The sequence below is a fragment of the Bidens hawaiensis genome, unplaced genomic scaffold, assembly GCF_021521415.1.
Source record: "Bidens hawaiensis isolate Kalapana, Puna unplaced genomic scaffold, B.hawaiensis_p1.1 tig00004003_1, whole genome shotgun sequence".
Classification (NCBI taxonomy): domain Eukaryota; kingdom Viridiplantae; phylum Streptophyta; class Magnoliopsida; order Asterales; family Asteraceae; genus Bidens; species Bidens hawaiensis.
In genome coordinates, this window is record NW_027491234.1 from 902,272 (window position 1) to 914,402 (window position 12,131).

At 37.2% G+C, this 12,131-nt stretch overlaps 1 pseudogene; it reads right to left on the reverse strand.

The window, feature by feature from the left end:
- Positions 1-238: 238 nt before the first annotated feature.
- LOC143624957 (putative sucrose-phosphate synthase 1) lies at positions 239-5,921 on the reverse strand (annotated as a pseudogene).
- Positions 5,922-12,131: the final 6,210 nt, after the last annotated feature.

Sequence of the window (12,131 nt, forward strand, 5' to 3'; positions counted from 1 at the left end):
TAGGCACAAATCTAATGAATATTGTATTATTGGCCAAAGAATAAGAAGCTTTTACAACATTTGTCTTTGCATATACCACATGTCTTTAGTTTCCCTTTGAAAACCTGACATAAACAGTTGATTCTCTTGTTACAAAACTAGTCTTAACGGTTGCATGTTCTTCTAGGTTCTAAACAGTGAACCAAGCACGAAAACAGTGGATACCGATCGATCAAACATGAATCACCAACTAAACCTTTCAGACTTGTAATTTTGCCATTGCTTTGATTACTTGATCCTTCTTGCACTCGTCAACTTGAACAACATTTGGAGTGTCAAACGTAATCACATGATCTAGAGGATAGCTTCTGTTGCTATGAAGCTTACGCGCCTCATTACAAACTCCATTTATCACCACCGTTTTATGTATCCCGCCACATAAGCTTTCGTAATCAGTGTCCCCATAATCTCCCATAATAACCACAGTATTCACCAAACTCATACCCCATCTAACATACAAGTACCTAAAAAATAGCATCTTTAGCTACTGTTGACTTTGTTGACTAAGTTAGTTGGTTATTTTTTGCATACCTTAGAGCCTGAGCTCGAGAAGCAGCCACCGGTATCACATTCAACTTTGTACCATTTTGACAATATACACTCCGGCATCTAAGCGCTTGTTTTCTTAAAAACTCACGAAGATCCTTAACAGGCGGTATCTAGACAAAACAAAACATATTAACAAGATTGGAGTTTGACTAAGGTAAGTTTGACTCTAACTTACAGATTCCAAGTTCTTGATTTTGAACGAAAAACAATGTTGTGAAGCAGAATCACACCCGACAACGAGTTCTTTATCTTTTTTTCGGTCACTAATCGAAGCAGCCCAATGAACTAGCGTGTTCTTCAAGTGGTCCCCACCCCAACGGTAATCAATATGCGAAAGGTAATCAGAATCCGCAACAAACGGAAGACTTTTCGGGCTTCCTTCATTAGAAGGATAAAATATATCACCCCCACTGTTACAAATCACAGCATCAAATTCTGAGAAGCCTATTTTACTAGATTTCATAAATGAATGAATCTCGGATATTGACGAAGCTGTTGACAATATTAATCCTAAATTCTCCCCTTTCTTATCCACTCTCACAATTTCAACAATCATGTTTATAATATCAACAAAGTTGTTGGTCAAACCACAGTCAACCGCTACAACGAATACACTTTTCTTCCTTCGCAACTCCAGGAGCTCGGTTTCTTCCTTTACTGGTAACTTAGTTAAGTTTTCGAACTTTTTCCCGACACTGGTTTTGCTTTTTAATGACTGGGAATTTGTGTCTGACTTTTGGGAACAGTCAATGCTTCCGTGGTCGTTTATAACGCCTTCTAGTGAGATTTTTAAGTCGTTAAGGTCTCTTAAGGAATCTTCGGGTGATTGTGATTCTGAATATTCGTATCCGACTGCACAACTTTCCCAGTGTGGATGACGTGGCCTGCAACAAGCTAGTCGGGCTAGATATGTTTTGCAATGCTCGGGCCACGAGAAAAGATGAATGTTTTTTAAACCGTTTTGTTTACATTTTGACCGAAGTTGCTTATCGGCTACGAGCTTCAAAAGTGCGTCTGCTATTGACTGTTGGTTGTGCGGGTCAATTAGTAACCCATTATCAAGAGCCTGCAGTTGCAGTTTTATTTTCAGTATTAGAAACATATCTAACCCGTATTAGAAACGGGCTGTGGTCAGGTTGACCTGCTTCATTAAATGGTTTGTGGTTGGGTGGCCTGTCTAACCCGTTCTGTTAAATGGGTCAACACACTAACCTGCTTAAGACCCATTTAACCCATTTTTTTACAACACACCAACCAAAATAACACGTTTACATAACTTGAGTATAATCTGCCAACCCATTTGACACGTAAAAATTTTATGTCCGGGTTACACAATTTTATGTGTATGCAAGTCAGGGTTGATGTTTTTTATAGCGTTCAGGTTGGCAACCTTAATTTTAACCCATTCACGTATGACCAGGTCAAATCAAGTTATACTTATCAAAAGAGGAGGATGAAAATTAGTTAAAAAGAAAACTTATTATTTATAATAAGAGAAATTTCACAAAAAGGTATTTCAGGTCAGCAAATCCGACCTGACCCGTTACCCAACTTGTTTGACCAGCCCAATTTATCAGAAAACGCACCTTCTTAATATCAACCGGGCCTCCGTTTTTAGTCGCCACCATGGGTAAACCATATGCTGCTGCCTATTCAGAATAACAACGCATGTTCAATTCGATGCTTAAAAGTTAAATGCTGACTTTTCAGGACCGGTAAGTATAACTATATAAGGTAGAAAAGAACCAAACCTCTATCAAAGTGAGACCAAACGGCTCAATAAACGCTGGATTAATAAACACACCCTTCGTTCGGGCTGCTAGCCGATATATCTCAGGAACTTCAGATTGCTTATGATGTTTTGGATAAGAAACTTGACCATACATATCATATTTATCAATCAACTTCAAAATCGATAACAAAACTGCTGAGTTTGTAGCTGACATTTCATCAATATTATCACGATTTCCCATTACTAATAAGAGGTTTGCAAGATCCCTCAGTGCACGACACTCCCCGAAAGCTTTGACCAGAGTGGTCAAATTCTTTTTTGGGTCGGGTCTTGCCAGCGCCAGGATGATGGGCTTGTGTGGGTTCGTGAAGAATCGTGTTATCTGCAAATAAATAACCAGTAAGTTGTTGTGAGAATATGTATATGTTGTGAGGATTTTATGTGTTCAGAGTTCAGACTGTTAAACTAACGAACCTCAGCCCAAACGGGCGGGTTTGGAGTTGTTGAATTATCTTGATATCCTTCTAAATCATCATCTGCACCGCCACTGTTTGGAACTATATGTTTAAACTCCATTCCCGGAGGTATTACCTAACACGATTTTGAAGTTTAGCATGCTTGAGTTAGACAAGAAGGTTTCGGGTTTGCATGCAAATAAAACCAAAAAAAACAAACCAAACAAAATTTTTGGATTTTCTTATTCTTTATTTAGAATGTTAAATAATTTATAAGAATTTAATAAATAGCGTAACCAAAATGTTTTACGCCAAATGTAAAATAATCAATAAATCATTCATTAACAAAAAGATTTAGGCCCAAATGTAATAGCATCATTCTTCATATAATCAAAACACAGCATTTCCTAAAGATTATAAAGTCAAAGAAAAAGTGTTCCTGGTCAACCCAACCCGTTACTTACATTTGGGCGGGGCGAGAACCTGCCAAAACAGCTCACATTCCGTCTATTCCTCGCACTTAATTTCCTCTCGAGAACGGGATCAAACGCATCATACAAATTCCATTGCTCATCAATCTCTTGCCTCGTACTAGTAATAATCACTTCGGATGAATCAACCGTTATCTCCTCGGCCTCAATCCGCCTCATTATTTTATATGTCGTATTAATATCATCCTTCGATTGTCTCCCTTGTTTCAATATTTGTTCAAGTTTATCGCGCCCAAGTGAATGACCCATAAACAGCATCGGGACATTTAATGCACCTGACAAAAGTGCAGCTGCATTTCCTGCATCTGCATAATGCCCGTGAATCGAAGCGGGCCATACGGGCTTCCCGTCACCGATTTGCTCGCTTAAAACTTTGGACATTTGTAGAATGTAGGTTAACGCACCGTCAACAAACTCAGGAATGTGGGGCCACAAGAGTTCTTTAGGGATATATTTGTCTTTTGGACCGAAAGGAATGCAAATTATGTATGCGCCACTGCTCTCGCCAGTTTCGCAGTCGTCAACGTTAAGTGGGTTCAACATTTCAGTTGGTGGTTCAACATTTCAGTTGGTTCACCGTATGACCAGTCAACACCGGGTGCTGATACTTGCCTGGTCAGCAAATCAACTCTGTAAACCCCAGGCATTGCACCTAATGCTCTTGCTAGTTCTACTACATATTTCACCTGAAATATCAAATTTGTTAATAAAAGTTTTCAATCAAGACGAGTTGGTGGGTTGAATTGTTCAAACCGAAGATGACCCGACTTTTTATTCCTGCCAAAAACATCAACCCTAACCCGCATACACTTAAAATCATGTAACATGAAAATGACCCGTTTAGCCCGTTCATCTAAATGCGTCAAACAGGTGGTTGGCAGGTAGTAATCAAGTTGTAAAAAATGGGTTAAACAGGTCAGAAACAGGTTAGTGAGTTGCCCGTTTAACTAAACATGTTGACTTGTTTAACTAAACGGTTAAAAAGATCAAGCCTATCACAACCTATTTTTAAACAGGTAAAGTATGCCAACCCAAAACATGATTAATTACCTGTCCACCAGTATCAGAATCGCGGCCTAGCTCCATATTTTCACCACGAATAAGACCGTGAAGACTGATTAATACAATGTATAGTTTCTTTTCCTTTTGTTGAGTAGCAAAGTTCTTCAACACATCCATCGAATTTATCCTTTTCATTCCACCTTTCATGCTAACGCCACCCTTAGGTGATATGTCACTCACTGTACCCCCTCTCTCTCCTTCAGATAACTCTTCGGGCATGTCAGCAAGTAACGGTTTTGGGACCCGTGCTAGCACACTTTTTTGTTTCATTTTATGACCTTGCTGCATATTCAAAATGATAACAACCTTTTAATAGCAAATAATTTTAAAGGTACATTGAGCTATAAAACGACGGATAAATGAAAACCTTTTTCTTCCTGCGCGCCAAGTTCCAAATCCTCCAGCTCATATTCTCTAATCTTGTGTTCCTTTCTTCTGAATCTCGGATAGACGAGGCCTGCAAATATTTTGAACAATTTCTCAATGTCAAATATATGATTCTTCTATATGTAAAAACTTGTTGCAGACTTGCAGATAGGTAAATAAAAGCTTATCAGTTTTAGCTTCTTTCTATCAAAGATAGCTTCAAATCAACCTATATGCCCTAATTCTACTATTATCTTATGGCATATTGAATTTAATAATCCAAACCATTACATATTCGCCGATAAAAATCCATGCTGACAATTTGATGAATTGCAGTCTTAGCTTTCACTTTCGCTCACAATGATGATTATAAACCAAATGAGGAAATTTAGAAGTGTAATCGAGTGAATTAAATCAAGTGTAGTCTATGATGATTACGCTACTATGATTGTATGGATTACTATCGGCTAATGAGCCACCGTTTGGAATATTAAAATCCAATTTTTCTTATCTTATTTGTTACTTCATTTAATGTTCTAAACTTGTAAAACAAGACGCTAACAACATTTCTTGCATTATGTTTCGTTCACAATATTAATCGGTATGAGCGGCCTAATGTTACATATTGTGTTCATCTTAAAAATTAGAATAATATATAATATCTCATTCCAACTTTTCCTGCTAGACCCCATGTAGTGGGGCGTTTTGATAGGGCATAAAGCCCCTATGGCGTCTGGCACATCGCCACCTGGGTGATATAGGGGGAATTGGTGTTCTGAAACACCCCCACCCACTCCAACCAATCATGTTTTTTCCTTCACATTTATACCTTCCATTTAAATTTAAAAAATTAAAAAAAAAAAATAATTGTCGTCCACAGTACCACTACACAAAATTTTTTTTTGTCATAACGTAAGTCCCCATGCTGACACGTTCCACAAGAGAGCTATGACTAGACATGGTCTTAAAATTCTTCCTACCGTTTATTCATATAATAATTTAATCATACTAATAATATCATGGATCATAGGTTTACGTACATACCATGGCCCAAGAACGACGAAGATCGGTCTCGTCGAATTTGGTAATAACCTCTTCGACGAAGTATCTGGTGGGGCTAAACTTGCCTCTTTCTCTCAGCATTAGCGACGAGTTCTTGTCGTCAAGACCCGGGCCCACGTCCAGAATGGCTTCCAGGTAACTGTTTATCCAATCGTTTCCCGCCATTTCAATTCAATGCGTTAATTGTCGCTAATAATATTTTGTTCATGAATTTTTTTGTTGATGGATTTGTGATGGAATGAAAATGATGTTTTGATGAATTTGGCAAATGAATGAATTGTTTGTGAGGGAGAGAGTTTCGCTGGCAGGGTGTACGGAAAACAAGCCGTAGGACTTGCTGCTGCATCATGCTTTGTTCCACATTTCTTGATTGGGTCGGGTCGGGTCGGGTCGGGTACTTTTTAACAAAACCCGTCAAGTATCTACACGAATTCAGTCGTTATTAAAAATATAATATTTATTAATATAATTGACGCTCGTATAGCTTGTAATAAAAATCATATTTTTAAATTATATGTATTCAATACACGCTTATTATATTTGCGAGTCAACACGAATTCGGTTGGTATCGGTTGCATTCATGATGGTACTGGAACTAAATCCAAAATATAAGTTCATGAACGGCCAAGTATAAAAAAAATAACATATTAGAAAGAAATTAAAAAAAAGATAAATATATTAATGGGGCATTGGTAAAACTTACTCATTGTGGGTGCGAGTCGAGACGAATTATATCGACATCGTTCAGGTTTTTGACGATATCAGAACTAAATAAGATCAATAAAAAAGGGCAAACGGGCTAAGACGCTACCCCTTTCAGTTAGCAAGACTAAGTCGTTTTAAAAATAGTATGCATGTATCGTGGGGTCATAACATTATTATTCATGACTCGTTGAACGTGACTAAGTAATTTTACAACCTAGGGTGGTAAAAAACATAAATTATCAAATTCGAAGGGTATAAACACATGTTGGTTGTCAAGAGTCGAGACACGCTTTCTCGTGTTTGCTCATTTTGCATGAAACGACTTTTTATACAGCATGGCCCATCGTGAAAACATTACTAGCCAGACCCTCAAAAAGGGAAGCCCCTGTCAAATCTATGCATGTTTCCCTCCTATCAAAATGTCAGCTGGTCTAAAAGTTAATCATTCTCCCAAAAAGCACATCTATAACTAAATCGTGTCATTACTTGAACCTCATGAGCGCTCGACAATGTACTTGTGCTTTCCGAAGGAGTTCAAACACCGCTTGAGAATTTTAAAATGCCTATTTATATCAAAAAATTTAAAAATTTAAAAATATCATTAATTTTGGTTTCCTTATCTTTAAATTTTAACAAAGGAATATAAAACCAACTAATTGATTGCCTTTAAATTGTTATAAAATATAATGTATGATGGTTTTGTATTAATTGCCTATGATAAGTATATTTCTAAATTGTATTTTGATTATATTTAGTAATCATTTTATTTATTAATTACCTGTTTGGTGTACGGATCGCAAGCGAGCAAGCTAATATTTTATTATTTCAATGATTCAAATTTAAAAGTCCAATATTTGAAGATGAATATTGAAGTCCAATATTCAAATTTACACGTGTTTATAGTGAAAATCGAACTTGCTTAGCAAATTTTTAAAAGTAAATTAGATTTGTTATTCTCATTTTGATGAGACACTAAGATGGTTGGGAGCTTAGGATATAGAATAGGAAGTCAAGATTCATATAGCATTTAGCTGGTCAAAAATAAATAAATAACAACAATTGGTTTTTACCTTCGTCCGGGTTTCAATGCTTGGGTTTTACTAAAACCCAAGTTTTACCAACAACACTCGGTTTTACTATCATCGGGGTTTTACTGACAGAATAAACGTTGTTTTAATATTTTAATTTTTTAATATGTTTGATGAATTTATTTTTCAGGTTTAGTTCTGGTGCCGTAACAAATTCAACTGACACCGGCAGAATTAGCTTCGATTCGCCATCGCAACGCCCGGGTTTTTCCAGTGCCGGAATTTTAGCGATCGGATAAACGCCATTTTAAATATCGAAAATGATTTTTTTATAATAAGCTATGCGGGTATCACTACTATTTTCTTTTTGTTTTTTGTTTTTACATGTTAATTTGACAAATTTATTTTTCATATTTAGTTCCGGTACCATAACAAACGTAAAATTTAGTTCGATTTAATTATTGTAAAAAAAAAAGAATTAACCTTACACAAAACAGTTGATACCGACAAGTGACAAATGGAATCAAGTAGGCGATCCCGCCACTTTGTAAGCTGCCATGAGAGGTCCTTTAAGCAAGCTTGAATCTCCTTTCCATTTCTTCAAGTTCATCAAACCAGGTTCTATTATCTCTCCAAAATTTCTTGTTAAGTACTTTTATTGAATATTAATCACGGGTGTGTGCGGTTCGGTTTGGCTCATGGGAATGAAAACCGTTCGGTTCAATTTTGGAAGAAAAAAATTGGTGAAAATTATGAACCCGGGTCTAAATTTTTTTGTCAGTTTTTTTTAGAATTACGATTTCTTATATTTACGCTATCGCACTCTAAATTTGGGGAACCTCGGTGTACTGGAAACTAGAGATGTTCAACGAAACCGGTTCCTGGAACCGAACCAGACCCGAACCGGTTCCTACCCGTTTTTTGTAGGAACCGGACCCTATCTGATTCAACCCGATGATCCGTGACCGGTTCTTGCATTTCTGAGTGGGGGCGGGTAGGAACCGGAACCGAACCGGAACCGGTTCTGGAACCGAACCATCCGGAACCGGTTCCTAACCGGTTCTAGCCGTTGGATCGAATATAGCCGTTGGAAATCGTTTTTTTGGCCGTTTTTTGACCGTTGGGGTCAAAAATAGCCGTTTTTTGGCTCCCCCAAGCACCCCACTGTATTTGGTGTCATGGGTTCATCACAACACTCAAAACGCAAACCCGAACGCAAAAAAAATACAAAAAAACGCTATTACAACGTTTTGAGTTCTCTAATCTCTTGTTTTCTCTTCTTCTATATTCATATTTGTTGTTATGGCTGCCTCACAATCATCGGTTGGTCAAGGTTCCAACGCCGAACCAAGTTTCGTTCGTATTGTACCTCATAATCGTAATCAAGAGATTTGGTGCAATTGGGATTTGGTTGAATTGAGTGACCATTCATTGAAGGCTCGGTGCAAGTTTTGTGGGATTTATTTAAACCCACTTTCGAATTCAAATTTGAAGAAACACATCGAAAAACCGTATTGCAAGACGTTGAAAAAGAACTTCGATTCGCAACAAACGCAAATGGATAGTGAAGGCGGAATATTTACATACGAAATTGATCGAGTTCAAGATCGTATGGCGAAGTTTGTGATTCAAGAAGCTTTGCCGTTTAGCCACTTCGACAACCCTCGCTTAACCGCCATGATTCGAGATACGCTTCAACCACAATACACTCACGTAAGTCGTCATACTCTTAAACGTTATTGTTTAAAATTGTGGAAGAAGGCCAAAGAGGTACTAATTGCATATTTTGAAAATATAAATACGGGAATAAACTTAACTAGTGATGTTTGGTCGGCTCCACATGGTCTACCCGAATCTTATCTTTGTGTCACCGCTCATTGGGTAGACCCGTCATCGTGGGAAATGATGAAACGCACCATTGCTTTCGAACTCTTTGAGTATCCACATACGAGAGATAATTTATTTGAAATTTTAGATTATGTTATAAAAACTTATAAACTAGAAAATAAAATATTTTCAATGGCATTTGATAACGCGTCGAATAATACATCGGCGGTTGATAAATTAAAATGAATTTTATGTTAATTGTTTTGTTTATTTTTCATGCTATACAAATACGAATCGTAGTTTAGAATCCAAATCGCAAACGAAAAACGAAAAAAAAAACTAAATGCACTTGTATTGCAAATCCAATGAACAAGTTTACATTGTACAATGGTTACATATTTAACTGATGATGTTCCAAGTGATGAAACTCTGCAACTGATATGTCACTGATTCATATTTTGCATCAGTGACAACAAACTCTGCAACTGATGAATGTTCCCACTGATGAGTATTCCTCATCAGTGGCAACCTTCAGTAGTTGTCATCAGTGGCAACCTTCAGTAGTTGTCTTCAGTGGCAAACATCTTCAGTAGTTGTCTTTTCTTCATCAGTTAATTGTTTATTTTTATGTTAACTGTTTTTTTTATTTTTCATGTTATACAAATACGAATCGTAGTTTAGAATCCAAATCGCAAACGAAAAACGAAAAAAAAAATTTACACTGTAACCGGTTGGAACCGGTTACGGTACAGGAACCGGGTTAGGAACCGGTAAGAACCGGTTAGATAGGTTAGGGGTCCGAGGGTGGGAGAACCAGTTCGGTTCCCTAACCGGTTCGAGCCTGGAACCGGTTTAAAAGAGGGTTTTGAATATAGAAACCGGTTAGGAACCGGTTCCGGTTCCTAGTCCCAAACCGTTTTGAACATGCCTACTGGAAACTATGGAAGATAACTACTATACTTATAGTACTACGTATAATTATATATATATATATATATATATATATTTTGTTAAATGTTGTAGTGTTGTAATGTACAATGATGTGTCACTGTCAACAATAATATGTCCACTACTCCACCACGTTTTGCCTTTATACAATATCAAATATGTACTTTGATTTTGAATCAAATATGAAGCAACTCTGTTTATGTTTGTTATGTTGTTTGGATTTTGCAGGCAAACAAAAGTTAAAAAATACCAAAGTTGATGATAAGCCTTTATATAATGAAGTGGAATTGTTAGGCGCTAGCAGTAGTAAAAACCCGGGAGGTTCTAAACTGTGGCGTTGTAAGCACTGTCTTAAAAGTTATAAAAGTTCGTACACTCGAATCCACGCTCATTTCTTTGGACCTCCCATGGGAAAAAAAAGCTGAAATTCAAAGGTGTCTGACTATGCTCATTGACCGAGAAACTTACCAATGTTTGCTAAAGAGGGTGAAAGAGGCCGAAAAGCTTGGTGTTTCTAAATCGTTAAAGAGCTCTGTAATGAACAAAAAACAGAATTTAAGCTCTAGCAAGCCAATAGGCAAAGCCTTTTCTATTATGGAGAGAAGTGCGGTCGATTTAAAAATTGAGAGGGCCTTATGTCAAAAACAAGGTATCACAATTTATTCTCAAACGTAAGAACACTAAGTTGCATACAATTCTTGAATTGAAACTAGAAGATAATAATCACGGAATAAACCCTAGACAGAATATAACATATATGATTGTATTGCAACTCTATGGAGCTTTAGGAGGAGCCGCCAATATATAGGTCAGTGAGGCTTCAAACAGAAGGCGAGATTTGAGGAGGCGAGTTTCCAAAGCAAGAGCTGAGAATCCACAATGACAGCTCACAATAGGGAGGACGCTCCCTTCCAAACTTAGGAGATACGATCGGTACGTGGTTTCTTCTTAGTGTAGCCTTGCCAGCCCATGAAGTCAGCCCAAGTGTAAAAGATAGATAGGCCCATATGCACAATAAACAGGATTAAGTTAAATAAGATAATGCAAAGGATTATAAATTGAAAAATATAGGTAGTTTTAACACCCCCCATCAATTTGATAATCCGAACATGTCATACATTGATAACTTGTTAATTAAAAAATCGTGTTGCCGAGCCAACAAACCTTTAGTAAACACATCTGCGAGTTGGTTGTTGGAGTCTATCTTCACAGTTTTGATGAAACCACTAGAGATTTTTTCACGGAGGAAGAATAAATCTATCTCAAAGTATTTCGTCCTATCATGAAACACATGATTTGCAGCTATAGAGATAGCAGCATTATTATCACAGAACAACTCTACGGGTACACTGTTCTGAACATGCAATTCTTTTAACAAGTTGGTTAGCCAGACAATTTCACCAGTAGCAGCACACATGGATCTATATCCAGCCTCAGCAGAGGACCTAGATACGGTTTCTTGTTTTTTGCTTTTCCATGAAACTAGTGACTGTCCCAAAAAATGCAATAGCCAGTGATAGATCGTCGGGTGTCAAGGCATTTACCCCAATCAGAGTCAGCATACGCTCGTATATTTAGACCCGATCCTTTACTCAACAAGATACCTTTGCCAGGTTCTTTTCTTAATTATCGAAGCAAGCAAAAATCAAGTTATAGGTGGGAGTTTGTAAGCTTGTGCATGTATTGACTTAGAAATTGAACAGTATATGATATGTCCGATCGTGTGTGAGACAAATAAATTAATTTACCGACCAGTTTTTGGAAACCTGTAATATTAGTTAAAAAGGTTGTTTACAAAAATTCATAACGGTATAATGTTGTTCGATTGGGGTGTTTACAGGTTTACACGCACTAAGACCAAATTCAG